The sequence below is a fragment of the Scyliorhinus canicula genome, chromosome 15 (genome assembly GCF_902713615.1).
Source record: "Scyliorhinus canicula chromosome 15, sScyCan1.1, whole genome shotgun sequence".
Lineage (NCBI taxonomy): Eukaryota > Metazoa > Chordata > Chondrichthyes > Carcharhiniformes > Scyliorhinidae > Scyliorhinus > Scyliorhinus canicula.
Window position 1 is genome coordinate 7,080,372 of NC_052160.1, and position 14,006 is coordinate 7,094,377.

General features: G+C 42.6%; 1 protein-coding gene across 5 annotated transcripts in view; it reads left to right on the forward strand.

Moving 5' to 3' along the window:
- The first annotated feature begins 5,960 nt into the window (after nucleotides 1-5,960).
- Nucleotides 5,961-14,006, forward strand: part of mrtfba (myocardin related transcription factor Ba) — a 268,477-nt gene continuing 260,431 nt past the window's right edge. For all 5 annotated transcript variants that reach the window (XM_038819577.1, XM_038819581.1, XM_038819579.1 and 2 more), the window contains exon 1: nucleotides 5,961-6,300. The gene's annotated coding sequence lies outside the window, so the exon portion shown is untranslated. The remainder of the gene's footprint in view (nucleotides 6,301-14,006) is intronic.

The following is a 14,006-nucleotide window of genomic DNA, read 5'->3' on the forward strand; positions in this document are numbered from 1 at the left end:
GACAGACAGCCCAGCTCCACCCACTATCTGACATCTCTGCAGTAATAAACACCCATTTCTTAAAGGTACTCTCACTACAGATATTTATATACACACCCATTTATAAACACCCATTTCTTAAAGGTACTCTCACTACAGATATTTATATACACACCCATTTATAAACAACCATTTCTTAAAGGTACTCTCACATGACAATAGTCATCCACATTGTTGTGGATCTGGAATCACGTGTAGGCCAGACCAGGTAAGGATGACAGATTGCCGGAATTCAAACCCAGGTCCCCAGAGCATGATATGGATTACTAGTCCAGCAATAATACCACCATGCCACTGTCTCCCCCTTAATCAGAGTGGATTCTGATTGGTCGACACTTTGCCTTAGAGCAGTTATCCTGAGATAGAACCAAGGTGATACACCTGATGAGAAAAGTTTAGAACCACAAGACAAAAAGGTTTAACAGCGGGCCTTTTTTTTCAGCTTGGTGCATTCTCCATGGCAACGCTTTGACCAATCAGAGTCCACTTGCCAACCATTTAACACCCTTTTGTCATGCATCTAAATCAAATTGAAATTTGATATTCTTACATTTGTCCTGTTGAGTACAAGGTGAAAAGCTTCAACAGCATTTCTTTTTTTTTTGTGGCAATACCCAGGTTGGGTATGGCCAAGTGATTGCTTTGTTTTTATTGTTTCAAGAAGTAATGTAGCTTTGAAGGACAAATCTCCATTCCAATGTCACCTTGAGATTGTTGTGATGTGTAAGATTCAGTGAATTGTTTCAACGGACCGTACAATAGTCCATGGGCTTATACTGAGTGGATTACACAATGACTTTGTGCCTTTGTATATTAAGTGACATAAGACAGCCAGAAGCAATTCTAGTGAAGACAGATTGACCTCGGCAGTTGTGGGGGATGTAGGGAGAGTAAATATAAATGAAACAAGATTGTTCTGATGGCCATCCGATGTTATATTGCTTTGCGAGGAGTGGGTATTCGAAGAATGCAGACTGGCAGTCTTGCACAACTAAGAGGAATTCAGTAGTCAAGGACAGTGTTTTCGATATGGTATATTCTATATTTCTCAGAAGCTATCAACAATTTCCTGGCCACAATCAATCATCTTTTAACTTGAATTAATGCGTGGACAATAATTTTCATGTTTTGCACAGTAACTACAATTTTTTCTCAAGATAGTTGCTGATGGGCAGGACACTATCATCAAAATAACTTTAAATCCCATTCTTTAACGTTGATGGTAGTAAATGAGAGTCTGTGACATAAGGTAATATAGCAGTATTGACCCAGCCACACTAATAATAATAATTGCTGATTGTCAAAAGTAGGCTTCAATGAAGTTACTGTGAAAAGCCCCTAGCCACCACATTCCAGCGCCTGTTTGAGGAGGCTGGTACGGGAATTGAACCCACGCTGCTGGCATTGTTCGGCATTACAAGCCAGATAAATGTATTGACAGAAAACAGAAATCTTATGACATGTCATCTATGTTACCTTATTAAGGTGGAGATAAGGTCACATGTTTTTGGGCATGTAAAGGAGGTAGGGGAGGTGGAGGGTAGCGGCAGGGAGGGAGCAGTGTTATATATTTATTTGTTATTTCAATTCCTGTTTGCTCTCTTTTTGGTTGTTGTGTTTGACGTATATACATATATATATAAATGTTTTAATAAAAATATTTTTTTTTAAAGGTGGAGAAAAGGAGAATTTCTTTCTCTCAGTGTTGTTAGTATTTGGAATTATTTTCCACAAAGAATAGTGGAGGCTGGGTCGTTGAAAATATTCAAGGCTGACTTAGCCAGATTTTTGATTGACATGGGGGGGGGGGTCAAGGGTTACGGGGCACAGGAAGGAATGGGGGAGTTCAGACCGCTGTCAGATTAGCCATGACCTTACTGAATGATGAAGCAGGTTCAAGGGGCCAAATGGCCGACTCCCACTCCTGTTTCTCATGACCTTCTTGTGGTTTTGTTTACGGCATATGTAGGAATGCCTTTCAACCTTTCAATTCTGTAATGTAAGACCCCCCCCACCCCCCAAGGTTTTCTGGCAAAACCAAATCCTGTGTGCCCTACATTTAGAAAAATCACTTTCACTAGTGATGTGTACCAAAAAGTAAATCACAAGCTAAATCATTTCCGATTTCACGTTTTCAAGCCATTCCAACACCACCGGAACGATAGTGATTCTCGACAAGAGGTGGGGGAGTCCATGAAATTTGGTCTATTAAATCTATCACTGATTCGGAGCAATTGGGCTGTATTAGCATCAGATTATTGAATACATATACATCAGGGCTCAAGTTACAATCCCATCAAAATCTGTAAATGGAGGAGTCAATTCATTTTTCTTAATGAAGTGACTGCCTTTGGAATGTTGCGCATGACTTTAATTACATAAGATGAGGAGCCGCTTTATTATAAGATTTTTTTAACGTATATGGGGAAGAGCAAAAGTGAATGAGTTATTTTGTGCTATAGAGTCATAGAGGTACAGCATGAAAACAGGCCTGTTGTGTTCTGCTTCTTCACCTAGTATAAGCTGTTTCCTTGATGTATACTCTAAGGAAGGTTCAGACTTGGAGATAGATTTAATACATTTATTGAACAGTTAACAATTCTTCTACTTGGGATCGACTCTCATCCTGATCTTGCTATAGTAAATCAATCTAACTAACCAGTCTGCTCTAATCCATGCGGTGGGTGTGATGCTTCCTGATCTGCCCCTGTCTCTCTGAGTGTCGCCTATGGAAAGAGAAGGAGCATGTGTGCCCTGTCCTTTTATATGGGTAGCCCCCTTGTAGTAGTGTCACCTCTGGGTCTGTCTTGACTGCCCATTGGTCGTGTCCTTTCTTACTGACCTATTGGTTGAATGTCTGTGTGTTATGATGTCTCTGGTGCTCCCTCTAGTGTTTATTTAGTTCTAGTGTATCTACATTAACCCCTTATGTATTTACAGTGATGCATATCACCACAGGCCCTTCGGCCCAACTTGTCCATGCTGCCCAGTTTTTACTACTAAGCTAGTCCCAATTGGCCAGATTTGGCCCATATCCTTCTATACCCAGCTTTCCTGTAAAACTGTCTAAATGCTTTTTAAAAGACAAAATTGTACCTGCCTCTGGCAGCTCATTCCAGACACCCTCTGTGTGGAAAAAATACCCTTTTGTATCTTTCCCCTCTCACCTTAAACCTGTGCCCTCTAGTTTTAGACTCCATTACCTTTGGGAAAAGATGTTGACTATGAATGGTACTTTCTATTTCACGACCCAGCACATAAAATCAAGGTGTATTGAGATTGTTACTTCCATAGTGTTTAAAACATTTTGATAATCTCATGAAAACACTTTGGTCCCCAAAATTAAATGTCCCTTCCAAACTTTAAAATAATAAAGAACTCAGGCTGGGGGAAAGAACTCAGGCTGGGGGAAGGGGAGACAGTTACCCAACACATATCCCTCATTCTTCAGAAGCAAAAGCTGAAAGATGATGGCTTCATTAGTGGGACATTTAGTGCCGAGACAAGTAGTGAACATACTGTTAGCCTCAATGTCATGTAGCACAGGAAAATACTTATTTTGTAAGTGCAATCTCATAGCTAAACAAACTGCATTTGTTTAGTCAGCATTATTTTTTTCTCCGTCAATTTCTCCACCTAATTTCCCATTCTGACCTTTCTTATCTTGAAAGTTGATGTTGGCGGTATGTCCCCCAGAAACAGCAGCAGACCCCCAATCTCTCCATTGTTCACATGGCAAACTTTACACAGAATAGAATAACCCGTTGTAACATTCTAACACTTTGTGCAGTATGGCCTTTGTACAGGGCAGGTGATATAGTTTTTTAATATTTGAAAAAAAATGAAATGAAATGAAAATCGCTTATTGTCACAAGTAGGCTTCAAATGAAGTTACTGTGAAAGGCCCCTAGTCGTTTGACGTAAATAGGTTAGTTAAACACAAACAGCAGAAAGTGAGAGTGTGCAGAAACTAAGCCTGCTGTGAGCTAGAAATGAGAAAGGGAAAGGATGAGTCATTAGGAGAAGGCCAGGGGTTCATGCAATGGGGAAAATAAACAGCTTGAGTTTTTAAAATTAGCATTTCCATTGGTTTACCTTTTTTCACAAGATAAAGATGTCAGGTTTTGAGATTAAGTGAGGTTCAGGCTCCCTAAAGTTTTACACTATCAATAAAGACATTTCAAACCATGCGGGAGGAGTATCCTTTGCATATTCATCTTGTACGGATGTGGAAAGACTGCAGAGTAGAACCACAAAGCTGATTGGTGTGTTTGGGGTAATGAAGGACGATTGAAGAAATTTGGGGCTGTCAGTGTTGAATAACAATAATAATAATGGCTTATTGTCACAAGTAGGCTTCAATGAAGTTACCGGAGGCCGGTACGGGAATTGAACCCGCGCTGATGCCTTGCTCTGCATTACAAGCCAGCAATTTAGCCCACCGTGCTGAACCAGCCCCTAAAGAAGATGCCCAAGAGGTGATTTTATAGAACTGATAACAAGATTAGTAGATTGGAAAAATTAAATCCAGAAAATTACTTTGAAGTGAAAAGTTTGGATTTCATTTTTTTTGAATGCCTTGTTTGTACTGCGAGTCAGAATTGAAATTTGGAGAATGCATCTTGAACAGTTTGGAAAATATCAGAAGCAGCAGCACTCTCCAAGATAGATAGAGTGATAACTGGTTTATTCAGAAACATTGTGGTGACGGCTGCCAAATTGTGACGGTGATATAAAACAGGCAACCATAAATTATAACAGTTATAGACAATCATTCAAATGAAAATAAGGTTTGAAAGACAATGAAAAGGTCACACAATTATGCACATTTCAATACACAAATAATGGCAATATATTGCAAAATTTACAGAAAAAAATTGAACGTCTGCTATACGTTGCATTTTGTATTAAAGTCCATTGATCACATGTTGTAAGGTTGAGTTTCTTAAATTCTCACTCATTTACATACTATTTATGAATTTTATGATTGGTATTTACTGATAATACAGAAAGTCTTGCAACAGTTGAACTGGAGTACAATTTTCCCTTTAAAATTTAAAAGTTGTATTTAACGTCATTTGAATGACTGTAGCTCAGGTGTAACGCTCCTTGCAGCTACAATATTGAAACCATTCACATACTGAGTCAGATATGACTTCATCGAAGAAGTCATATTTCATCTCAAAACCTCTTTCTCTGTCCACAGATGCTGCTCAACCCGCTGAGTGTTTCTAGCACTTTCTGTTTTCATTTCAGATTTCCAGCAGTATTTTTCGGGTTGCCAACTATAAATCTATGATTAAAAGCAAACTACTGCAGATGCTGGAACCTGAAAGAGCAAAAGGGGCGGCACAGTAACACAGTGGTTAGCACATTTGTTTCACAGCTCCAGGGTCCCAGGTTCGATTCCTGGCTTGGGTCACTGTCTGTGCGGAGTCTGCACGTTCTCCCCATGTCTGTGTGGGTTTCCTCCGGGTGCTCCGGTTTCCTCCCACAGTCCAAAGATGTGCATGTTAGGTGGATTGGCCATGATAAATTGCCCTTAGTGCCAAAAAGGTTGGGTGGGATTGCTGGATTACAGGGATAGGGTGGAGGCCTGATCTTAAGTGGGGTGCTCTTTCCTAAGGGCTGGTGCAGACTCGATGGGCCAAATGGCCTCCTTCTACACTAAATTCAATGATTCTATGAAAATGCTGCACAACGTGAGCAGGTCTAACAGTACCTGTGGCAGGAGAACAGAGCAAACATTTCGAGTCTGGATGACTCTGTAAAAGATTAAATCTATTCCTGGAGGCGTTATCTGCTGACTTTCCCATGTTCCAGCCTTTCGTCGGCCAACACACCCGTCCTAGTGAGACACACTTTCCCCACACCATTAGTCAATTTGGTGAAGCTTCACAATCAACCAAATCAGCTTTTGTTTTACCATTTTTAATATTTTCATATCTGGTTACAGAGAAGTGTTGAATGAGAATGGTATTTAACGTTGCTCTGCCATTTCTGCAAGGTTACACACTGCAGTCTCCTGCAGTCTGAGCTTCTCTGCCTCTGCAGTATATTTTGCAACATTCTGGAGACGAACCACGTGCTCTTCCCCATCGCCGGGGAGGGAGGGAGGTTCCGCATTTACGTCAGACACGCGCTGACGTCAGGTCATGGGAACTCATCTGCATAGCGCGCGGGGGGTTGTGGGAGTGAGCCAACGCCGGCTGGTTGACAGCTGCCGCCTCCCGATGCGGGCGGACGTCCCTCAGAGTCCAGGTGAGTGGAGGCCCGGCCGGGAACCCCCTCCCCAACCCCCGGCCCGGCCTGGTCTGTCTGCCTAGTTTGGCTGGGCTGGCCTGGCCTGGCCGGCAGGGGCCGCGGGCTGGCGGCGCCCCTCCCTCTCCCTGTCCGCCTCAGTAAACGTTTCCATGGCGACAGATGGTGCAGCCAGCGCTGTGATTAGGGGAGAGGGTCTGAGGGGAGAGGGTCTGAGGGGAGAGGGTCTGAGGGGAGAGGGTCTGAGGGGAGAGGGTCTGAGGGGAGGGAGTTTGAGGGGAGAGAGTTTGAGAGGAAAGGGTGAGGGTTTGAGGGGAAAGGGAGAATGTTTGGGGGAGGGGGTTTTGAGGGGCAGAGGTTTTGGGGGAGGGGGTTTTGGGGGAGGGGGTTTTGAGGGGCGGAGGTTTTGGGGGGAGGGGGTTTTGACGGGCGGAGGTTTTGGGGAGGGGGTTTTGAGGGGGAGGGGGTTTGAGGGGCAGAGGTTTTGGGGGAGGGGGTTTTGGGGGAGGGGGTTTTGAGGGGCAGAGGTTTTGGGGGAGGGGGTTTTGAGGGGCAGAGGTTTGGGGAGGGGGTTTTGGGGGAGGGGGTTTTGAGGGGCAGAGGTTTTGGGGGAGGGGGTTTTGAGGGGCAGAGGTTTTGGGGGAGGGGGTTTTGAGGGGCGGAGGTTTTGGGGGAGGGGGTTTTGACGGGCGGAGGTTTTGGGGAGGGGGTTTTGAGGGGCAGAGGTTTTGGGGAGGGGGTTTTGAGGGGCAGAGGTTTTGGGGGAGGGGGTTTTGACGGGCAGAGGTTTTGGGGGGAGGGGGTTTTGACGGGCAGAGGTTTTGGGGGGAGGGGGTTTTGACGGGCAGAGGTTTTGGGGAGGGGGTTTTGAGGGGCAAAGGTTTTGAGGGGCAGAGGTTTTGGGGGAGGGGGTTTTGAGGGGCAGAGGTTTTGGGGAGGGGGTTTTGAGGAGCAGAGGTTTTGGGGAGGGGGTTTTGAGGGGCAGAGGTTTTGGGGGAGGGGGTTTTGAGGAGCAGAGGTTTTGGGGAGGGGGTTTTGAGGGGCAGAGGTTTTGGGGGGAGGGGGTTTTGAGGAGCAGAGGTTTTGGGGAGGGGGTTTTGAGGGGCAGAGGTTTTGGGGGGAGGGGATTTTGAGGGGCAGAGGTTTTGGGGAGGGGGTTTTGAGGGGGGTGGGGAGGGGACAGTTGAGGATGTGGTGGAGCAGGGTTTTTAATCATCGAATCATAGAATTTACAGTGCTGAAGGAGGCCATTCGGCCCATTGAGTCTGCACCGGCTCTTGGAAAGAGCACCCGACTCAAGCCGATACCTCTACCGTATCCCAGTAACCCCACCCAACCTTTTTTTTCCTGGACACACTAAGGGTAATTTAGCATGGCCAATCCACGTAACCTGCACATCTTTGGACTGTGGCTTTCGGGACTTTGTGGGAAGAAACCGGAGCACCCGGAGGAAACCCACGCAGACATGGGGAGAATGTGCAGACTCAGCACAGACAGTGACCCAAGCCAGGAATCGAACCTGGGACCCTGGTGGTGTGAAGCAACTGTGCTAACCACTGCTATCGCCAGGTCAGGTTTGTGGGGCTGGATGTTGTTGGGGGGGGGGGAGGAGGAGGAGGCGGAGGAGGAGGCTCACTGGTCCAGTTCTTCCCCATCCCACCTTTACCTGATTTAATGAAAATTATTAAAAGAGCAAGCAGACAATAAAGGTATAGAGAAGGCAAGAGAATGGTCCATAGTGAATTGCTCATTTGGAGAGCTGGTGCATACATTATGGACTGAATGGCCTCTAGCGTTGCGGCAGTTCTGTGATTCTGTTTGCTGGATATGTCTAGTTTGAACGAGTGTCTTACTGATATTTATGCCGTAACACAGTTAAGTGAGTTCGAGTTCAGTTGCATAATAGCACTTATAGGGAACATGCATGGAATAAAGTATGTGGAATAATATATATGTTCAGTTATAGCAGAATATTGCAACAGCTTGAAGCACCCCTCACTTTTTAGTTCTCATTTTATTGTATGGTATATTTCATTAGTTGAACTGTTCCTTAGTAAAGTACAGAACATTTAAGATTTCATTCAACCTTGTGTGAAGTGGACGTTTCCTATTATTGCTATTACCTTCAGGCTTCTCTTGATTGGCGTATAGTTGATTGTTTTATTTAAAATTGTGGTTACAACCAAATGTACAATCTTGCAAGGACCTTGTCAGAACCACAATTCTAATCCATAAGAGAAGGTCCAGGACCTCTGGAATAAACAAAATGTCACAGTCCTGAGAGGCCTCATTGGCATTTTTCCACTCCTGGGACAGCACCATAGCTATAGCGAATAACACGTCTAAATTCTGTGCTTTTTACTGTGAATGTAGTCCTCTAAATTGGCCATTAATATATATATATATTTATATATATATATATATATATATATATATATATATATATATATATATATATATATATATATATATATATATATATATATATATATATATATATAATTCCTGCATTTGAGGGGTTTGTAATTAATTTACTCCTGCAGTATTTTTTGGCATTGGATAGAGTTTAAAATTCTGGTTATTTAGGATCTTGAAACGGTGTGAAGAACACTCATAGGGATGAATAACACCAGTTAACAAAATTAATGTTTGAAAACTATGACTCATTCTGCTACAAGAACTGGAAATAGATAAAGAAAGAGAGACTCTTACATGGGATGTGGGCTTCGCTGGCTAGGACAGGTTTTATTGCCCATCCCTAATTGCCCTTGAGAATGTGGTGATGAGTTGCTACCTTGATCAGCAGCAGTCCACATGGTGTAAGTGCATCCACAGTGCTATTAGGGAAGGAATTCCAACATTTTGACCCAGCAACAGTGAAGAAACACTGATATATTTCTAAGTCAGCATAGTGTGTGACTTGAAATGAAATGAAAATCACTTATTGTCACAAGTAGGCTTCAAATGAAGTTACTGTAAAAAGCCCCTAGTCGCCACATTCCGGCGCCTGTTCGGGGAGGCTGGTACTTGGAGGGGAGCTTGCAGGTGGTGGTGTTCCCCTGTATCTTCTGCCCTTGTCCTTCAGGGCAGTAGAGGTCATGGGTTTGGAAGGTGTTGTCGAAGGAGCCTTGGTGAGTTGTTACAGTGTATCTTGCAATAATAATTGCTTATTGTCACAAGTAGGCTTCAATGAAGTTGCTGTGAAAAGCCCCTAGTTGCCACATTCCGGCGCCTGTTCGGGGAGACCCGCGCTGCTGCCATTATTCTGCATTACAAGCCAGCTGTTTAACCCACTGTGCTGGACCAGTCCCTGTAGATGGTTACACTGCTGCCACTGTGTGAAGGGAGTGAATGTTGGAAGGTGGTGGATGACGTGCCAATCAAAAGAGCAGCGGCCACTCGGGCAAAGTGGGGAGTATTACATGACTCTCCTGACTTATGCTTTGTAGATTGTTAATGGGCTTCGGGGAGTTGGGAGAGTTATTCCCTGCAGAATTCCAACCTTTGACCTGCTCTAGTAGCCACAGTATTTATATATCCAGTTCAGTTTCTGCTCGATAGTAACTTCCAGGATTTTGATGGTAGCTGATGGCTTTCAATAGTGGATAGCACAGTGGTTTAGCACTGTTTCTTCACAGCTCCAGGATCCCAGGTTCAATTCCCGGCTTGGGTCACTGTCTGTGCGGAGTCTGCACGTTCTCCCTGCATGCATGGGTTTCCTCCGGCTGCTCCGGTTTCCTCCCACAAGTCCCGAAAGACACGCTGTTGGGTGAATTGGACATTCTGAATTCTCCCTCAGTGTACCCGAACAGATGCTGGAGTGTGGCGACTAGGGACTTTTCACAGTAACTTCATTGCAGTGTTAATGTAAGCTTACTTGTGACGATAAAGATTATTATTATATCTCTGGATGTCCATAAGTGTTTTGCAGCCAATTAAGTTCTTTTGATGTATAGTCACCATTGTAATGTAGTCCAGTTGATTTTTTCTCGATTTGCATGTTACTCAAATAAATGCAAAGATAAGCAACCACAATTTTATCAGTTGACATACAATTACTTAATTCCTTATGGAATGTCATTTGTGACATCAAATCTGAACAACGTACAAAATGTATCATATGCAATAAAGTTGTTGTTTGCTCCTAAACATTTAGTTTGTTTCTAAAGAGGAATTTTAATTCCTGATATAAAGTGGTTTTAAACTTATTTAATGGCCATAACTATTCTCTAATTTAAGCTCGGTTTATTGTATCACATACCTGTGTGTAAGGTAGCAGAGGAGGAAGTTTTGCAATGTTTCTCTTAATGCATCCAAATAGTGCGGTTATTAGCAAACCAAAAGTGGATGTCAGTGGCAATATGGTTGGTGCCTACTTTACTGGAACAAAATCATGTTTTCCGCGCAATCTGCTTTTGGCACCCGTCTCAAACCGAGGCAGGAACTTGTCTTCTGTGGAAGACAGTGAATTTCCGTGAGACCAAATGACATTTTGTTATCAACGTTGCCTTTCTTGCCCTTGGATTGGTAGGGGCCAGGTCTATCGAGTTCAGGCAGACTTTTGAAATTCTAAAGTTTTGTATATACTTGACACCTCCAAGATTTGAGTCTTTTATGTGGAATCTGTACACAGCCAAGCCAGTGGTTGATGAATTGCCTATCATTAATGTGGACTCAAAGATAATCGTACAGACGGGCGATGTTGGAAAGACGTCCCAGGGTTTCAAACTAATTTACGGGTCTGGTGTACTGGGCTGGTGATTTGAGGTCATTTTTGTTTTCATCAGATGCTATTTGTCTTTTATTTAATTGAATGGTCAAGAAACCTTCCATTCAGAAATGCTATAATGTCTTGTTTGAGTTTACCATTGTGTAAAGAAACCTGGTAATATAGAAAACACCATCCTGTCATTCTAGCTTAGTTGCAGCTAGGAGGTAGGATTTCCAAATACATGATTTTTTTTGACATTGCTGTTTAATTGATGTATTTGAACTGTGAAAATTCCCGAAGTAATTTTTTTTAAAGATAAAACCGTAATAGTGAAGGTTGCCACTTGTTATTAATATGGTAGTGATTGCCTCAATACAATTTCCATGAATTACTTGGAAATTTCAAACGACTGAAAATGTTGGTTAGCTTGCTTTAATCCATAGGAATGTTGTAGACACTTTCGGAAAGGGCCGGGAGTGTTGAGGGAGGGAGCAGAGAAAGATTGTGGCCTGACTGCTATCATGGAAATTCAAATGCAACATAAGCATTAATAGCAAAACATTAGAAATCTACTGCTGAGTTTTTGTCCTTATCAAATTTTTGGTTATTGGTTAGATTAGGCAGTTTGGTGGTCTGTAAATAGATAGGCATGGTGGAGATTTTATCATGGGTATCATTCGTTCATCTGTGCTCTGCTGGAACACAGGTCCTTGGCTCATTGCCTGCTGATGCTCATCCTGAACGATTTTTTTTGTCAGTGGTGGTTTGCTATTGCCTTCCTCTATACATCGGGGTGAGGAGGCAAATCCCAAATCTGCCTCAGCCAGAACAGAAATCTAACCTGCATCTGAACCACATGCTAACCATCTAACCGACCAAGCTAACTGGCCCCTGTGGAAATTAACTTTACACTGAAAAAAATAAAAGAGCCATCTGCATTTCCAAGCGTTCATGATCTCTGCATGTCCCAAAGCGCTTTGCAATCTATTTAGATTATAGTCATGTTTGTAATGTAGGAAATGTGGCAACCTATTTGGGCACAGCAAGGTTTCACAAGCAGCAATATGATAATGACCAGATTGTTTTATAGCATTTTGGCAAGGGCACTTGAGCGACCTCCTGTGTTCTTCAGAATAGTACCATGGGATCTTTTATATCCATGTGAGAGAGCAGATGCACCTTGGTTTAAAGTCTCATGTACCTCTGTCACTGTGACACTCCCTTGATACTGTGCAGGAGTGTTAGTCTGTGATCGAGCCTCAGGTGATGCTGCCACTGTACCGTGGCTGACACACTATAGAATAGATAAACTGATTTTTCTCTGTACGTGTCAGTATTACTTGGTTAAGCTCTGTCTTGCAAATTATTGCGTTAATTTTTAATGTTTCTAATTGCACAGAAGCACACATTCGCAATGATATAGATGTTCGGAAAATTTGGATAAAGGTTGGATACTCAAGCTGATTGTCAAAAGCTACAGATAAAGAATTTACAAAATATGTTGGGGGCTTAACTTTGGACTAATAGCAATTTTCCTGTAATCATGGAAACAGCCATTGGTTTCATCATTTTGTTTATATGCCTGTTATTTCAAAGGAGCAATTACATAACAATCCATTTCTGAGGATAGTAAACATAATCTTTATTATTAGCGTTGCAAGTAAGCTTACATTAACACTGCAATGAAGTTACTGTGAAAATCCCCTAGTTGCCACACTCTGGTGCCTGTTTGGGTACACTGAGGGAGAATTCAATGTCCGATTCACCTAACAAACGCATATTTCGGGACTTGTGGGAGGAAACCAGAGAACCCGGAGGAAACCCACGCAGACACGGGGAGAATGTACAGACTCCGCACAGACGGTGGCGCAAGCTGGGAATCAAACCCAGGTCCCTGGCGCTGTGAAGCAACAGTGTGAGCCATTGTGCCACTGTGCCGAACATTTTAAAAATTATTTCTAATAAGAGGTAAGCTGATGAGATAGACGGCAATTTAACCCTGTTCTAATGGTGCAATCTAATTAGGTTTCTTTGTAGTCCAGAATATTGAGGAACAATTACTGCACAAAATTGCACCAGCCATAAGGTGAAAAGACAAACTGTGCAATGCTGGCGAATACAAGTACAAACAATGCTGGCTTGCACTGATGCGTTCCCCATAAGCCTCCAATAAAAATCTTCATATTTCAAAGGTTTTACTGAAAATCATCAGCTGTCTAGATGAGTTCAACAGATTGCAGCACAGCCTCATTACCTACTATTGAAATCCGGGTTGGCGTTTAGTAGCAGTGGAATTAGAGGAAACCAGCATTAATCTACTGCTGAATTGTACCTTCATTTTAGATTCTACAGCTGTGGGGTTAAAAAGTATTTTGTCAGTGACCTGGGGGTAATTCCTAACTTTTTAAGTCCATACCAGTTTTAAATCTGTTTGTTGTATATAAATTTAAACTTGCAAAACGGCAAATTCTGCTTTTAATGCTACAGTAAACATAATACATAATGTTATGTTTAAAAGTAGGTTGCGGATTGAATTGGAATAGGCGAGAATAGCATTATCAATTCCCTTTGTTCAAGGATCATTGCTTGGCAAGATACTGCCACCACATGTGGAACCATATGCCAGTTTGAGTTGTCATTCTCGGGAGGAGTAATGGGAGATTGTTGGCATACACATTTACAGGAATAAGATAAATAGTAAATGATAGGTTCTAATTATAGCACAGTCAGTATTGTATTTCTGTGAACTCCACTGAATGATAGCGCCGACCCTCTTTTTAACAGTACACAAGAATCAGGCAGATTGCGGTAAGGAAAGTGTCTTATTGGAGTTCCTGAAAATGCAGACATTGAAAACTTGAACCTTTAATATGAATGTTGGTCTTTACAATCTTCACACTGGTGCCTCATTCAACATGTTAATCTAATCAAGTTAGGAAAGACAGGTATTGATTCTAATTCTGCTCCTTGCGTGTTTAATACATGTTATGATTAC